Source organism: Argiope bruennichi, chromosome X2 (assembly GCF_947563725.1).
Source record: "Argiope bruennichi chromosome X2, qqArgBrue1.1, whole genome shotgun sequence".
Classification (NCBI taxonomy): domain Eukaryota; kingdom Metazoa; phylum Arthropoda; class Arachnida; order Araneae; family Araneidae; genus Argiope; species Argiope bruennichi.
Window position 1 is genome coordinate 98,733,723 of NC_079163.1, and position 16,925 is coordinate 98,750,647.

The following is a 16,925-nucleotide window of genomic DNA, read 5'->3' on the forward strand; positions in this document are numbered from 1 at the left end:
TTGCTAAAGAGAAGAATGGAATAAAAAATTTTCTTCTTCCGAGAAAAGGCAAATCAGAATAATAAGTGTGACACCTTGCGTTAAAATCGGCGTAAAATTACGGGTGCTTATTTGACGTCCTTTTTTATTTATTTTTTTTTTCCTTCTTTTTTTTGGTTGTTGGTTATTTTACGCCGAATGCGTATCATTTACGACGGCGAGGGTATATTTATGGTGATCGTCCATTTTATTGTTGGCTAAAGACTGGCCGACGAATTTTTGGTCTCCCTTGCCTCAAAAATTCTTTCATGTAGCCGGCTACCGCGCGCATTTATACAAATTTCTTTTTTGTTCCAGTCGTTTTTCATGGTACGCCGCTTTTCGGCGGTTTTATCATTACTTCGGACATGAAAACAACAGAACAGTATTTTTCTTTCTCCCGAAAAGTTCCATAGGAAATAATTGGGAAAATGTGTATGTCTGATTTTTTTTTTTTTTTTTTTTTTGTCATTTATTTATGTTTGATTTTTGGTGCAAAAACGAAATGTGGTTACGAAATGTAAAATTTAAGGAACTTGATCTTTTTGATTTATATCGTTAATATACGTTCGCTGTCTTATTTTACATTCGGACGAAAATATTTAGTATAAGTTCATTAAAAGGCTAATGAAGTTTGAAGCGTTACACTTGAAATACGGTAGTTGCAGCGTTAATATAAGTCTCTTCGGTAACACATTATTTTTATAACATTAATTAATTCACAACAATAACCGAATCTGATAAAATCACCTATGTTTTTAGGACATAAGGGAAAGGAAAAAAAAAGCACTTTCCTCATTGTTATTTATAATTTATTTCAAATATGCAATTTGAAAAATTCATTAATTGTTGCTTATTGACAATTATTCCTTAACAATTCACTTATATATTGTCTTTAAAAACTTTCTGAACGATGCTGCAAGTCGCATTTTAAAATATCAAGTGCTTAATATTTAAACTTGATATTTTACGAAAAGTTTTATAGTTCTTGAAAATTTAAATAGTTTTATAGTTTAAAACTTCTTGATATTTTACCAAACGTTTACCAAAGGGAATCATCTGCATTGATTCCCTTTGGTAAACTTTAATAATTAAAAATTTAATTTTATCTTTAACACCCAACTCAATTTTTTAATCAATTTTTATAATTCAATTTCAAGAAACAGTGTATGACTGTTCAGCCCATATATGCCAAATCTGTCAGCGTAGGTGACCCTTTAAATCTATCCAGATCACCGTTGTAAAAGAATTTGATCTCCATCGCTAAGAAATAAAGGCTTGAAATTAGTGAAGTAATCAATAACATAAATCTTAACACTTTCGAATATTTCATTGGGGTCATTGTCTATATAACGCTTTGATGAATCAAACAGATGACATTGATATTTTGTGAATAACTCAATGGTTATAATTCATCTGAAGTGTTTGATATACAGACCAATAAGAAATCTTTATCAATAGAGAATTTCATTTCATCGAATGCTTTTATTTTGAGTAATAATTTTCCTATATTATCCATTGATACTGTTTTTAGTTTACGTACAGTTTAGAAGCTGTTGGTTCTTTATTAATTAAATGTTAAAGAACAATTTAACGAGCTTTAATAATTTCTGTGATTTTCAATCTAAATCAAAGAATTTTTTTTTGTTACAAAAGAAGTCATTCATTTACAGCAATATCTCTACTGTTTTGTTTTCTTTCATTTTTTTTTCTCTTTGAGCATTAAAAATTAATTATGTTTGTTGAAAATGATTACGATTGAAAGAGATTTAAAAGATTGAGAAAGAGAAGATTTAAAAAGTTCTCAGAATTCTATAACAGTTTAAAAATGCTTTTTAATTTATTTTATTGCCTAAAATTATTTCGTGTGACCCTCTAAAAAAGTCCTTTTTCGAAAAGATCATACATTTTTCCATGTTCGAGATCACATTCAGAATGCACTAAAAAGTTGAAAATAAATTACCACTTATTTTTAAAATACGAATTCTGCCATATGTGCTTATCATAATGTCCTGACATTGCTTATCAACTCAATATTACTGGCTTGCATAATAAGAACTTTACTAAATCTCGCTTCTATTAGATGTTCCATGCTTACCACACTTAAAATAAATATCAAAACTCCATTCAGACCCTTTGAAGACGTGAGAACACGTATCTCTGTCTCGGCCATTAATACCTATAAGAAAATTTATTCAATATTTTGCAAAAGTTAAATGTTTAGAATTAAAATATCTACATTAAATTTAAGGATTTTTTAAAAAAATATGTTATTATTGTAATAAAATTTCCCTTTTCTTCCCTTGATATATTCAGAATTTTATTATCCATTTGATATCTTTATATTTGCAGTACATGCCATGAGATCAAGAAAGTTTTTATATTGTAAAACTTAAATATAGTTAAAATAATAAATACACGAAGAATATAATTTGCATAATGACTTTGGATTGACATTTTCAATTTTCCATGCAAAAATTGTACAAAAATATATTTTATGAAAGCATGACTTAATATACTCAATAAAAACACTGCATACATGTAAAAAATAACATAATTATATCATTTTTATTTGATTGAGGAAGATGAAATTTCAACCATTTTTTGAAATGGAAATCAGAAAAAATTATCAAATTTAACTGCCATTTATTTGCAAATGAATTCTCTTTTATTTATTAATATTCGCAATAGTTTTTTTTTTTTTTTTTTTTTTTTTTTTTTCCTCTTTCTCTAAAATAAAGACTGGTACAAATTCTAAATCACCATGTAGGTTCTCAAGATTGGTGACTTTGAAAAAAAAACAATTTATATTTATTTCTAATTATATTACTAATTTAAAATTATCCGAGTAGAGTAACAGCAAAACTTTTTCACGATTGCAGGTAAAAAGCGAAAGCAAATTCAAGAAACAAGTTTCAATGTTTTGGCTAATAACCCGATGTTTTTCGTAATGTTAAACTTTCAACACAGTTCATTTCAACTGTCGAACAAAAAAAAAATTTCTTCAAAAGTGTTGGACTTCACAATATTTTTGATATTGAACGTCATGTTTAAGATAAAGTTAAGTTTTGTGTCGAACACCTCTACATGATTTGCTGAACAGAAAATACTTTTTTTCACCCCTGATGACTATAAAATCTGAACCAGGATAGAGCTTTATTCCGCTCCACCAAGTTTTCCTTCACACTCGATTCACAGGATAATGGGTCTTCCGTCATTGCCCCATATTGCCTCCTCCCTCCCCATGATTATTACTATGATTTTTCCCCCTCATCATTCCTCCAGCTTTTCACCAGTTGTGAAACTTTTTCTTATACCTGTTGCTTATCTTTTGCGATCCTTGTAAGTATCTTCAAAGCAAGCGCATGCGACGCCCACTGTTTTTGCTGTTGTTATTATTATTTATGCGGGGGGGGGGAGGATTTCACTTTGGTCACGTGTTATGTCTCGTCCTGATCCTACTAGATCTCGTCTGACGTTTTCGTCTTCTACGGATCGTTATGTCTGTAGACCCTGTAATCTACCGCGGATTCGGAAGTTTTATCAATATCGGATGAGAGTTGATTTTCGTGAACGGAAAGGATAAAAAGGAAAGTCGGTTCTTGTCTCCTTTTTTCTTTGTTTTAGGTAAAATCTTTCACGTTGGTATTCGGAATGGTGAAAATATAGTTTGTCGGCTACCTATTCCTTTCTGTGGAGCTTACTCAAAAGAATCAAACCTTAAGTTTCTTAAGAAAATTAAGAGCTTGCAATCAGTAGGATTGATTAAAGAATCTGAAGCGAAGTAATTTTCAATTTGAGTAAATGCAAAGATCTGAAATACAGTTAAAACAATCTATATCGCCATTGCAAGATCAAAATGTCTTAAGACAAATTTGTCAAAACATTTTATTGATTCAACTCGCTTCTATGGGTTATCTATATTTGCTATCAAATTTATGTCATATGCCATTGGTGTATGTTGTTAAATCTGTCTCTGATGGTTCTAGAAATTACATTAAAATTTCACATGTTTTGCTGAGTGCAGTTTTTGACGTATGATATTTTAATAATGTAATATGATATTTTAATAATGTAATATGATATTTTAATAATGTAATATGATATTTTAATAATGTAATAATAATGTAATATGATATTTTAATAATGTAATAACAATGTAATATGATATTTTAATAATGTAATAACGATGTTACAATTCAATTTCAATTTATGAAAGTTGGTCATACAATTATATAGACGCTCGTGCAAAATCTTCGAGACTGTTTCATAATTTTTACAAGGGCTTAGCGGATTTCAAAATGATTTTTATTAAAGAAATGCAGTTAATGCATTTTTATTAAGTGCGGTGATTGTCAATAGATATCATATAATTATATATACAATAATACGAAAAAAATAAGGCACAAATTAAATCGAAAATGTGTTGGTTAAATAAAAATAATTTAAATGGAAGGCTTTAGTTCAAAAATAATATCTGTTTCTAAAAATAAAATACAGAAAACAGAGTTCCCTTACGGGAGGGGGTTATAGTTTGAAAGGAAAATTAATATTAGATAAGCGTATAGTAACGAAAATTCTTCAAAGACATAAAATTATCCTTTAGTAAAAGTAAAATAGTGTTTCCAACAACTTTGATCAGATATTAAAATAATTATCCATTCGCCTAGAAATAGTATTGAAATTTTCATATTATATGATAAATCATTGCAATTTTAAAAACATCTTTCGCTCATTCGCCACAAATTTGTTGATAAATGTATTAAAGTATAATAATGGCAATCGAATTGAATTTTTCTTTGAGTGGTGTCTCTGATCTCCAATGTAATTTTTATTCAGTAGAGCAGTTTTCCCCTCATTACCTATTCCGGCGATAAATAAATAAAACTTTGATCTCTCTGTGAGCAGATGTTCGGGTTTGATGGATGTAGTTAAAGAAAAAGCAAAACTTGAATATTAATCGAGAAAGAGAGCGCATTTATTCTCTTGCTGAGAAGTATCAGCTGGTGATGGCTTTGTTTCGTAAAAAAAAAGATGAAAAATTTTAAGACAAATACAAATTCAGAAATATAAGTTTTTCCAGGATATTACGAAAAAAGTATTTCTCAAGACGAATAAATTTAGGGATATTTGCTATTTGCATGCAATACTCTATAAACATATGTGCTATAAATTTTAGCCTAAAGGAGTCTAAAATTCCATATCATACTTATTTCAGTACTATTTTTTTGGCTAATTCAGCCTGAAATGTTCATTAATTATATTAATTAAAAAAAACTTGTATCGTAAATATTTTAAATGGGAATAAAAATACTCGTCTGGGTCTTACACCCATAACAGAAGAAAAGAGTAAAGCCCATATTTTGAATAAAAAGCTTAAATAGATTTTAATATTGCATCTAATGCATTGAAACAACTGGTACTTGACATGAGATTCTCGAGAATATTTTATTAATGTCTTTTCAGTGCCGTCAAGACATCTGAAATGGCATCGAACTTAATTGGGACAAATAACTTCTAAAAGATTATCGCTATTCTTTAATATTTTTTAGAGTTGTATCAAAAAAAAAAAAAATTAAACAAATGTTGAGAATATAAACTAGGCACTCAACACATAAGCAAATGAAATATTAAAATAGAACTTCAGCATTATAATTCATCTTTAAATTAGAAGTAATAGCTCCTTACATTTACTTAAAATAATTCCCCATTGACTTCTTTCTTTCTTTTTTTAAACGTTGAGGATAGTAATAGTTAAAATACAGAAAAAGTAACATTTCATCATAAATTAGGAAAATATTATGGATACAATTTTTCAAACCATAGCTATCATTACGAATTGACATGAAGTTATTTTGGAAATATTTGATAGCAAGATTTTATCAACATTATGGTTACGTTGATTGAATTCGAATAAGGAAACAGTACAACAAATAGGTCAGGTTCTCATTTATAGATTTGATGAGATGACTAGGTTAGAAACTTGTTAAATGAGCCGTGCAAACCACAAACAACACAGTACTCCGTACAGAAAAAAAATCTTAATTTCGCAACATTATTCAGGCGTGCAACTAAATCAGTAGATGGATTCTGAATTACAAAATCTCTGAAATTCTGGTTAATAGAATATTGAGCTATACTGTAAATGAAGAAATTTTTTCAGGTTTGGAGTATTTCCTGAATATCTGAAAAACAATATATATATCGTGATTTTTTTTTATTCCATCGTGAAGCGAGATTATTGTTTCGAAAGAAACATTTCATGAACTTAATCGAAAAATTAATCTAACGAGTTATTTTTACATTGGACTGAGTTGAAAAAAAATTGAATGCTATAGCATTCTTGTCATTTTTGTACGGTATTAAAGAAAATTGAATGCTATAACATTCTTGTTATTTCGCATCGCATTTAAAATTAATGTTACTGCATTGAAATTGACGGATGCTTTAAAAAATATGTGACAAACTTTACGATGGATAAAGTTTGTCAATAAGAATTGTCTCTTAAGACTGATTAATATTTATAGCATAAATAGGTAGGAATATAAAATTATTTGTGTGAAATGATGGCGTTCAGTTGGATTTTGGCGGAATACATGGATCTAAAATTTATAGCCTTTGTTTTTGTTGTAAAAATTGGCGTAACATTTCAGTACGTTCAAATGAAATTAGACTGTACCAGACGAAATGTTAGTAACTTATTACTGTAACGAACGCTATATGCAAACTAAAGAGGGGGGCGGGAGAGTATCAATAATTATATTATTTTACTGAATTGAAATTATTGACGATTCCTCCAAGTTAATGGAGGGTGAAAGGGTGAGGAATTTCGCATTAAGATCATATGAAAATGAGGCAGCAAATATAGAAACGTACCATTGTGTATCAGTGAAATAATTGTTTTAAGGTATTTAAACTATTACTAGTTTCAATAGTTACTTTAAGTTATTCTGTGTAATTGAAATAATAGGCACTTCGAGGAAATTACCGAGTCTTTCTAATGGAATAAAGTGGCGTGAAAAAATGGCATGACTGAAAAGTGAGACGCCTCTCATCACGATTGTATAATGGATTTCACTGAATACATGAAAATAGGGTAAGATAATTATAATATTTTCTAAAGAACTCGCATTCTGTCATAAAAGACAAAAATCGAAAGCTTTCCACATTCCAATTCGATTTCAAGTTTTTTTTTTTTTCATCCAGTTTTTTTAAATAAAAGCTTAAATGTTTGTTTGTCAAATCCGAGAAGAGTTTCCTACTCATAAGTGCATATTTTTTCTAAAATAAAGTGAGAAAAGAAAATGGAAGGAATAAAAAAAGGAATCTAAGGAATAAAAAAAAAATGACCTTCACTTTTGATTAATATTATTCAGAATTAACTGGAAAAAAAGGCAAACTCAATAGTTAAATCAATACAAATTGCAGAGAAATGTAGGGTTAATTCATATTAAAAATTCGAACTGAGATTTTCGAAGACTTTTATCTTTCCAAAATTTCAGCGATTCTCAAGTTGAGTTACCCAACTTCCTTCCGGAACCTGCTCGATAGCTTGACCCTTTAAAGAACCTTTTCTTCTTCTTATAATCGTACATTAAGTTATTTTTTTTAGATTGAAATTGGTTTAAGAAAAAAAAATGATTTGGCTCATTAGATAAAATAAATTCAATTTGTTATGGTTTGATATAAAAAATTGAAATAAATAGATTTTTTTCTTATCGATACCTAGTTAATTTGATTAGAAGTTACCACATTCCTTCCCTTCATTAATAGGTTCTGGCCCATTACTATCACAAAACTATAGAATAAATATTTAATTGATAATTAATGTGTTTACATTATATGGTCAAAGTGTTATTAAGATTTTTTTGTGTGTGGTTTTTACAGTTGTTAAGAAATAGTGTTTCTAATCAGAGTGGCAAAATAGCGTAACAAACCTTGAACAATGAGACAAATCTGTCTACTAAATAATCAACATCTGATAGCCTAAACCATCTTAACCTTATTTATAGAGTTAAAAAAAGGTGAATTTGGTGATAAGTATACATCCTCGCTCTTAATAATTAAGAAACTTTGTTCTAAATAAAAGAAACAAGAAAAAAATTGAAGTCAGTAAATTTTTCTGACAATCATATCGGAAATTTTCAAATTATAAATGCAGTTCCACCACCTTGTACTATTCATAATGAGATGAATCTATTTTAGTTATAGATGTGCTTACTCAGCTTTAGATGTCTGATTTCAACATCTTTTAGTTATATGAGAAAAACAAATTTTAACGAGTCATCCGTTTTGAAAACAAGAACTAAAACTGAAGTAGGCTTTATTAAAATCAAGTTAAACATGACGAGTCACTTTGCATTAGAATCCAACCACTAAGTTTGAAGTGAAGAGTTCGGGAGAAATTCTTTGAAATTTAACTTCGAAATATATGTATTCATAACTAGTTTCTTGTTTCAAAGGCCATTTTTTTTAATAAATCAGTCATGCAAGATGATCCTTTTATTTTGAAAGTATCTATATAACTTATTATCAACGCCTAGGTGCGATTTAACTGTTACTATAATTTCAATTCCACCCTATCTTAGGAAATTTGCGCTACAACTACGGTAATCCTGCATACACAGCTGGTCTACTGTGAATTCAGGTTTCGAGTTAGAAATACAGTAGACTCCCGATTATCCGCGGGCGGGTTATCCGCGGTGCGGATTATCCGCGCCTGCCACAAAGTTTTTTTTTTTTTTTTTTGACTGATTTTTTCAAAAAGGTGCAGTTTTACAGTTATGCTTTTGCAATTACATAATACATTACAGTATTAAAACAGTACATATGTATTAATTTTTCTGTGTATCCTTGACGCCTCTCGTAAATGCAAAGCACTTTTCTGTTTTCATTAACAAAATGCATTTTAGGTTCGTTTTGAGTGATATACTAAAATATTAAGCGTTAGTTAAACATTTCCTGCTGTTAATTTTACGTTTTATTGTACATAAAACGATTTTTGAAAGTTGGAATGACTATTTTCTTTTTTGCTATACCCGTTTTTAGCTTTTATCGGATTATCCGCGATTTTTGTTATCCGCGGCGGCAGCGCCACCCAATTCCGCGGATAATCGGGAGTGTACTGTAATCGGATCATGAAGTTAAAACTTTATAGCAAGTCTATTGCAGATATGTCCAAGATACTGATAATTTATAGACTTAAACCCTTAGAATTCAGTAAGACAAAGGTCATACGCAGCAATAAACTATCTTTGAGGAGTTCACGCACTTACGTGGAAAAAGAAATCAGAAAAGATATAATGGGGATAGACAGCAAGGGTAATAGTAATGAATATTATAGCAAACATTATGACTTAATCCATTTTTTTCTTTCTTATTCATAAAAAGGGCATTTCCAATTTTTCACTCACTTTCTCATGTTCTCGAGTATAAAAATTCTCCACAACTGATAGTTCTAGATGATAATATTCTATTTCAATATTTTTATATTATAGTTGTCTATTAAATGAATAATTTGACTATTTTGATTTCATACGAATGGTACCATATGGAAGAGAATCTGAGAAGATTTCAAAATTCTGTAATACCTGGAATAAAGAATCATAAATTAAAAACTGAAAAGTACAAAATAATTTTTAAATAAGAATCTACTTTAAAATATATTAATAAAAGCGAAATTTTAAATGCTCTTTGTATTAAATTTCTTATTTATTTTAATATCATGATATATTGTATGAGAAGAAAATTACCATGCAAAAAGTCAATTCTCGTAACAAATATAACTGAACATGTCATTTATTATCTATCTGCACATTGTCTTACTTTCAGTTGTGACTCATTTTTTTCCTGCAATAAACACGTTGAATTACAAAATTAAACTAAGGCTGCGTGCTTAATACATATTACATGAGCATGAATGTACTATATTGCAGAAAAATACTACCGCACTGCATATATCTCACAAATTAAATGGATGATTATTACAATCAAAGAACTATGAAACTGAATGAGTGGTATGGCAAAATAATTCAATTAATAATTCTTCTTTCTCCATGCAAGTTATCAAAGCAAAACGAATTTTACTAACCAATCCAATATTGCACAGGACTTTAATTTTCTCGATATAATTTAATCCATATCATTTGCAGAAGTACAGTTCAGCTTTATTTATGCTTCAAATTACAATCCACTGCCTTTAAAGATAATATGATTCGATACAGTTTGTTTGTTGAAGAGGAATTTAGAACATTTTATAACTTTGTATAAAACATAATTATTAACATTGTCTTCTTTTTAGAATCATTTTTCTATCGTGGTATCTAAGCTAAATAACTAATCCATGCTTTCTGTGGTTAAAACTCGATCATTACAAAAATAATAATAATGCAATAAAATATATTAAATTTGGAAGAAATTAAAAAAATAAATCACATTCAACTTCACAATTCTCAGAACTTTATTAGAACAGTTTTTCAGATTTTTTTTTTCAACCGGAGAATGATTTTGAGTTATCCAACTTTTTTGATTTGGAAATTTTTTTCTAGTTTATTAGAAGTAAAAGACATTTAAATTCAATTCATTCTGGTTTCATTGACACGTAAGAACACCTACTTAGTAATGTAGTTTAATACATACATTATGTGACTCTCGTAATATCTAGGAAAATATGCATTATTACTGAAGAGCAGTTATCATCGAAACTGTTACTCGAAATGAATTACTTCCTTCATAACAACCGTTTTCTGTGTTTCAGAAAAGTGTCAAAGTATTTTCACTGTTTTTTTTACAAGAATAACATTATTTCTTGGTCTTATTGTTTGCTGGGAAGCATATTTATTTACATTTCATTCTTTTTAGCTTAAGTTTACAAATGATAATTAATCACTATCCTTTCAGGATAATTTATTACTGATAGAAAGTAGCAGAAATATTTGAAATTATCCGTAATTCTAAGGATTATCCATAATTTATTATTTTGTTTAAAAGAGCGCCTTTATTAAAGTAAACTAATTCTACTGAATAAACGGAAGTAATATTTCATAAGAATTAAATAAAATATACTAATTTCGAAATTTTAAAAAATTCAAATTATTATTTGAAATTATTTGAGTTGACACATGATTTGCATGGTAGGAATTTCAAGCATTAAATCGACCCGAAACTTTTTACTTGAATTTAAATGCAATTCTATATAAATATTTAGTATTTGCTTTTATTTAGCATCGTTAACAATTTTGTTTCTTTCAGGTGAGTTTTGAGAAGCGGAGCTCAGATAATTGAAGTTTTCTTATCAAGATGGATTCTATAGCTTCTATATTGGAATTTCAAGATCTAAAGCAATAAAGTAACTTTCTGTGTTAATGTGTAGTTCGCATTTCTAGTTAACTGAATAATGTATTAATTTTGATAGTGAATACTTCAAACATGGTTAACACTTTTAGTCTGACGTTGCAGTTTCATCAGTTTCAGTTTTTTAAAAATGTAACTAATGATTAAGGAGATAAATAAATTATTCGTTGGAAATGAAAATTGTTTTGAATTCGGTTGTTTATTTAAAGAAATTGCTTCAGTTCCTCTAAAGGAGAACTATAATAATATATGTAATATAATATGATGATTTCAAATTAGCTATGTTATAAAAATAATTAGAGAATCACTTGAAATCCAGCTTCATTGTAACTTCTTAGAATGCGGGCTATTCATTTTATTACGATATCAAAATACTGAGCGAACAAATTCCTTTCGAAAACTATATAAGTTCTGGATATTTTTCTCATTGTCACTTTCTTTGTTATTTTCGGTTTTCCTACTCGTAGAATTGCACCGCGTTCTCACCTTGTCTTGACAAAGAAATCTCGACAAAACCTAAAAATTGGATTATACCTTTTGAAGTTGTGAAGATTGTTAAAGTATTTCGAAATCATATTTTACACTACACATGCACGCACATCGAATTCTTGCAACACACACATTTTTATTAATTTACACAAATTTTACCACAAACTCTGTTCAGCTATTTTAGATGCAAACTGTTTTCAAAGGCGTATTAAATACATTAATGTCCATTAGAGAAAAAATATCTTTTTCAGTAAAACATTTTAAAATCATTTTAAATCTGCAACAATTGCAAATAAAATGTGTTTATAATAGAACTTTGAAACACCTTATACATTTTATATTAAAATTATAATGCAGAAAAAAATTATATTAACTATCTTATTGTAGTAAATCAGCTAGGAACTATTCATCCACATGGAATTCAACTAATTATAATGAATTTTCTACCAATTATCTCTCAATTATCAAGAAGTTTACTTACTTTGCATCAAAACTTAGCTTTCAAATTTGTCATTGATATATATATACGCACTAAAAGCGTTCTTACGATTGCGTATTATTCATTCCATATTCAATTTTTTTAAAAATCATTTTTATGCTTTTGTTTTTGAGGCCTAGTCTAAATACTTAATGAAATAGGATATTCATAAGACAACGATTAAAAATTTAGCGAAATCTGAATTAAAATCTTGATTTTTTGTGATTTATTTATTCTTTAACATATTCAAATAAACCCAGCCGATCATAATGCTAACATTTATGGGATTAGAGTAAAGAAAAAATTTCGCTATTTTTTACTATAAAATTTTCTATTCGAAGGAATTTTAGTAAATTTGGGCTATGGTTTTATGTTTGAAAATTCGATACTAAATCCAAGACGGGACAAAAAAAAAAAAGAATGAGAGAGAGAAGGTGCCGATGAAATGATACTAAAGTTCATGCATTAATTTTTTGATAGGGTCTCGAGCTAGAATGAACTGAAAAAATTATGTGATCAAAAATTTCTTTTTATGGATTATCCTTTGTATGATTTTCCTGATTTCGTTTTTTACTACCAAAACTTACAATTTGTGATATTTCTTCAATTAGTTTCAGTATAATCAAATTTACATACAGTTGATTGCTTATGAGTCAATTTGTTTTTTTAATAATAACTTTCATTCTTAATTACGATAACAATTGATAATATGAAATAACTTCTGCGTCAAATTTCCTATCAATAATGTATTAAGGTCCCGTTATAAAGTCACAGTACTTTAACACATTATCAAAGTCCTATGATTCTAAAACATTGTAGCCTCATAATCATGATTAGTGAAAATGATGAGTAAGAGCCAATGGTGAAATCAATACCTGAATTGGCACTCCCCTCTCCAAAATTCCACATGATACCAACCGGATCTAATTAATAAAGACTCCACACACAAGTACACTGTTACCAACATCGCAACTCTCCGATACCAAAATAGCCCTTCTATCAACAAGTCCTTGTGTCCTAGTCAATTAATTGATTTTAATATATTCTATTTTATTATTTTTATCTAATTCGGACAAAATAAAAAGTTATGATAATAATAAAAAAAATTATAACACAAATTCAGTATTTTTCAGTTTGGAATACTGATAAAGAAAAAGGAAACGATTCACTATTTTCAACAAAAATAATTTTTTAAAAAAGCATCAACAGCAATAACAATATAAAGGAATCTAGCTGTCAAAGCATGCGCCATTACGACAAATGAAAACAGTATTCTGCATTTTCTAAAACAGAATTCAAAAATAAATTTTGTAAATCCATGAGAAAATTAAGAGACATGGGAGTAAACGGCATATTCACATCAAAAATATATACAATTCATGCATCGCAAGGTTTCAAAAAATCAATAAAGGAAAATTACGACTCAATCTATAAAGCTTTGAGCATCACCCAATGGATATATAATATAAAGGCTCTGATTATCAACAAGCTAACGTGCGCTATCAAAACAAACACAAGAATGCATTCAATAAAGTTTATAAAATAAAGGAGCTATTCGATCACTAAAGCCATAAACATGAAACTACCTCATAATTGAAAGAGTGGGATACAATGAAAATATTTTTGATGCAAAGAAAAGGAGGGAATAAAGTTGTTTACTAAAATTGACGTATGAGTAGCTTATGAGAATTTCACTTGACACGTTTCGTCTAGCGTAATTTACTTCTTTTATCTGTTTATTTATGTATTTTTTTTTTCAAGAAAATGACACATGTATGTTGTATATCGTTTCAGACATTGATTTCAGTAAACAGAAAACAAGATGGAGGGAACACATGACAGCTCATGCATAAGGCGTTTTCTGTCGATAGAATACACTTTCTGATTTTCTTTTAGAAAGGGTATGGGGGAAAGTACAACAAACTTTTATTATTTATTTTATTATTATTTACTCGTAATCGGATGTCATTCGATTGTAGATTAGAAGATCTGGAAAGGATTTGTGTTTTTGCTCTCTCTCTCTCTCTCTCTCTCTTTTTTTTTTTTTTTTTTTTTTTTTTTGATGGAAGAATGTGCTCTACTCGTGCAAAATTGGGCCCACATCATTTGGACCCTTTTATAAAGTAAAAACAATAGTTTTCGATAGCTAATTAATCATGTGAATAAGTGAATTTAAAAGTACAGGAAAATTGAGGATGTTTATTAGTAAAAATCTTGTTTGGACTATTTGGATTGTTTTGTTTCAGTTTCCAAAAATTTCTTCGGCTTTCTGTATGGAATTTATGTCTTTACCGAAAACATATTTTTTGTTGAAAAATTAATGTTGAAGTGCTGAAAATAATATTTCAACATCATAATTTTTATTTTTTCTAAACCTCATAACTCAAGAATTTCACTGCATTCTAGAAAACACAAAGATATTTTACATGAGTGTGGTTAAAATAAATAAACAACGTGCATGAAATATAAAAGAAATCGTAAAAGGTAATTTCGGGATAAAACGGGTAAATCTTTTTTAGACTATTTATAACTTTTTTTTTTATTAAAGTCGCATAAATCTATACTTTTATGTAATTATTAATTTTGCGAAGTTTATCTATCTCTTATTTAAGGAAAGAGGAAAAATGAAATATAATGTGAGTTAAATTAAATTATAATTAATTCAATTTAATTTTTAAAAGGATATGGGGGTGTAACAAAGACAAAGACAGAAATTAAAAGATCAAACACGAAAATGGGAAGGAGAGTTTTCTTAATATACATAATCAGAGACAAATTTCTGAGAATACGTTCGTAAGAAAAAATTATATAAAAAGAAAAAAAAAAATCCAACTTTGAAGGAAGGCATATTAAATCAAATTTGTGAGCAAAATTTTGGATGTTAAATGTTATGAAATATACAAAATAAAATAAATATTTCAAATATTTATTAGTAAGGTCGAAAGAATTCATTGCCAGCAACCAATTTCAGACTACTCTATTCTAATTTAAATAAAATTAGAAAATTAGTGCAGTTGAAGATTTTAATTATTACTGAATTCTATTCTGATTAATTATTATAATTATTCTGATATTCTATAAAAAAAGGTCTGTGTTGCATTCAGTGCGAAAAATGACATTAAGAATTTGACATTTGAACGGCAGTTACCACTGCGCATTTTACTTGTTAATAAAATAACTAATCAATAAACTCAAGAAGCCACAATATCTACATCATATAACTCAATGATAAAATCTGTTGATTAGATCTGTTGAAATATCGTATTTCATATTGGTTTCCTAAATAATCGACTTTTAAATGTGCTGAATAAAAAAAGGATTAATAATCAGTTGAATGAGATACAAACAGTTCATTTAAATCCCAAATTACAATTCCTAGTACCAGATTCTCCATTCGAATGCTACGATACATCTTTACCAGACCAACCTCCCTAATTGTATAAAAATCTATTATCTCCCCTTTCAGCTTTAGAAAACAATGTCTGGTCACACAAACATGCTGTTATCTCTTCATTTTGTAGTCGACCAAATTCCAGTTTTTATTTCTGACTTTCTAACAGCGGGCAAACAATTACAACTTGTCAGATCCCAAAACAAATTGAGAAAAAAGGAGGAAAATTAATAACCATCAGTCTACATTCACCACTAGATGGCAGTGCCCGCCAGGCGACCCCCCCCCCCTACGAACCCACGAATCCGGATGCTCCACCTGAGCTGCAAGAAAAGAGGCCGAACCCGAGTCCTTTAAGGGCCAACGCCCTTTCAAGTGAGGCTTTCACTCTAATGAGCGCTTTTTTTGCACCTGGAAAGGCGGAGCTTCGTTTCGGGTTGGTTGAAAAGCTCGAGTAAAGGCGGGGCCACAAGTTGACCTTTGACTGCATGCGAAAGAGATTCGGGGAGTGTAGACGGAGTGGCGGCACACAAGAGATGGATGAATCCTTTGGCAGCCACTTGACAAAAATTGATAGCCGGTGCGATTGACGGGAACAAGAATAATCGTGGCTCTTTTTTTTCCCCCTTAAGACTATTTATTTTAAAAATCACTTTTATTTGGATCTGGTTCTCCTTGTGGTAACTCGACAGAAATCGCCATTTTTTTAAAAAAATTTTTTACACGAGAGCAAACGTTTCGTGATTGTTCTCAATATTTGAGCTGTTCATCAGATTTTCTATGCACGTTTCTTGATATTTTTAAGATGAAACACTTTTTCGTGACACTTTTGTAACTTCTGCTGGCTTAAACTAGAGGGAAATAAGCCCAAGTCTCTTTATTACATAAGAATGGGGGTGGGGAGAGATTCTTGAGCATTTCTCAAAATACTTCCTTCAAATGCCAAATTTTGCTAGAGATATGAGCAAATCATATAGTCTCGTTCAAAAGGAGACCACATCTGATGACTGTTTAAAAATATAAATTTGATTTAGTGAAATTCAGAAAAGCCTTTTCTCTCATTTTCATTGCCTGTGAAAGTAATTTTGCTAAGTATTTGCAAAAGAAAAGTGATAAAAGAAAAGTATCACTTTTCTTTTGTTATAGAAAAGTGATACTTGAAGGACTGTCATTTTCTCAATTCAGATTATACTTTGT

At 29.1% G+C, this 16,925-nt stretch overlaps 1 long non-coding RNA gene across 1 annotated transcript in view; it reads left to right on the plus strand.

Annotated features, from left to right (window-relative positions):
• Nucleotides 1-11,382, plus strand: part of LOC129959624 (uncharacterized) — a 38,374-nt gene extending 26,992 nt beyond the window's left edge. Inside the window, exon 3 of the long non-coding RNA XR_008783475.1 lies at nt 11,269-11,382. This is a non-coding gene — a long non-coding RNA (uncharacterized LOC129959624). The remainder of the gene's footprint in view (nt 1-11,268) is intronic.
• Nucleotides 11,383-16,925: the final 5,543 nt, after the last annotated feature.